The following is a 2,104-nucleotide window of genomic DNA, read 5'->3' on the forward strand; positions in this document are numbered from 1 at the left end:
TTCATTCCCTCTGTCTTGTGCAGGAATCTCCCTTCCCAAGGAGATTATGCTAGCTAGCCATGTTATCTGTAGGCCAGTCCGCAGGAAGGTTAAGGCAGGACAGAGAAAAGGCAGGGCTCACAGCCTGTGTCTTTGCAGGGAATCTCCCAGAGCTGCCATCTAGGAAGCCCTCATTTACATTGCTTTGGCCTCAGCCTACTAACATGACCACGTTCGAGCATGAAGCCTCAGAAATGCCATTTTTATTTTTCACTGTGTTTCCAGCAGACACATTGTGGTTTTATTACTAAGAACAGAGGGGAAACCTTGGCCGACAGCTAGCCTGCCGCCGTGGGAATCCTCTCTAGCTCCCAGGCGATGTGATGTGTGGCTGTTCATTCTCCCTGAGGTCTCCAGGCAGATTCCTTTCCCTCTCCATCCACCCTGCCCTACCTTTCTCTCTACACCTGAATCCACACAAGAACCTTCTTATGTACCAGACACACTTCTCCTGCTCAAAGGAGAAAAGAGGAGGGGAATTACTGAAGGACAGACCAATGTTTGCTATTGAAGCTACTGAGTACTAAGAATTTTCATAGGAGGAGCTGAGCCAAATTCTAATTCTCTGCTTGTGTGTTTGCTATCTAAATTGAGACCACAGTAAGTTTTAATTGAACACCAAACCTCCTGTTTGATCCTAAGCAATAGAACAGTGTTTTCATTTGCCAGTTGATAGATTTTGGACTTCTTCCCAAAAGAAGCTAAAGTTTAATGATAGTCACAGTATTCTATTATTCAAACAAAGGTCGGTAACATTTAAGATTCTCTGATGAAAGAACAACCTCTGTGGGAATCAAAATTAGTCATTTAAATACAAAATGCATCTGTGAACACAGCCCTGCCTGACTAGGCAGTGGTTCACACTTCCCAGAGCACTGGAGGGCTCAGGGGGACGTCTAGTTTCAAAGAGCCAAGCAAAGTGGCCAGTGGCCACCCACCCACCCATCTCCCCCCACACACACACACATACTCTATTCTCTATATATTTGGGGTATCAAACTTCTACATGAGGCATTGTTTTTAATTTCATTTTGTTTTGTTTTTGAAACAAAGTCTCACTCTGTCACCCTGGGTAGAGTGGGGAGGCATCAGCCTAGCTCGCAGCTACATCAAACTCCTGGGCCCAAGTGTTGGTCTTTCCTCAGCCTCCCACATGGGACTGCAGATGCCTGCAACAATGCCCAGCTTATTTTTCTATTTTTGGTAGAGATGGGGATCTCACTCTTTCTGCTCAGGCTGGTCTTGAACTCCTGAACTCCAGTGATCCTCCCACCTCGGCTTCCCAGAGTGCTAAAATTACAGGCGTGAGCCCTGTGAGCCCTGTGAGCCCTGTGAGCCCCTGTGCCCGGCTGGCTTCAGTATTGTTTAAAGAAAGGCTTTGACTATTTTTAAAATCTGACCTCATTCTGCTCAATCTACTTCTCTTTCTTATGAATTTGTTACTTGAGAACGTTACATCCTTGAAGTTCCTAAGCCTGTCAGGAACTAACAGAGAAGGAAGAAAAGAGAAGAGATTTATGGGAAAAATTCTACTGACTTGTCATGATGACATATTTTTGTGAAACTTATTTAACTCATTTAGAAAGATTATAATGATGTTTCCAACCTAGATCCTCACTGTATCTTGATTAGTGAGATGGCGTTAGTATATTTGCCTCCCTGGCAGTCACAACCTAAGTGTATAATTGAAATAACCTCTTTTCATTTTTCTTTTAGTCATTTAAATTTTGCTTTCCAGTGTTGAAGTCTTTTTTTAAAATGTGCCCATATATTAATGCCAAAAAACCCTGAATATTCGCATCTAGGTCAACATACACAAAAATGATGACTAACTGTCAAAATCTGGTCAATTTGCATATTACAGCTTCACCACAACTTTATTGTTTATTTCTGTTATCAAAATCCTCTCAGCAGTCCCACGTCATCTGGCAAGTATTCTATGGGACAAAAAAAAAATCACAAAAGCATTTGTAATCTTGTCATTAATTACAAAAATTCAATCTTTTCATTCTGGGAGATTAGCTATAGCAATCATATCTCTAAAGGAATAGTTAAGCGCTCTATC

The sequence above is a fragment of the Otolemur garnettii genome, unplaced genomic scaffold (genome assembly GCF_000181295.1).
Source record: "Otolemur garnettii isolate 467f Iridium unplaced genomic scaffold, OtoGar3 scaffold00035, whole genome shotgun sequence".
Taxonomy (NCBI): Eukaryota; Metazoa; Chordata; class Mammalia; order Primates; family Galagidae; genus Otolemur; species Otolemur garnettii.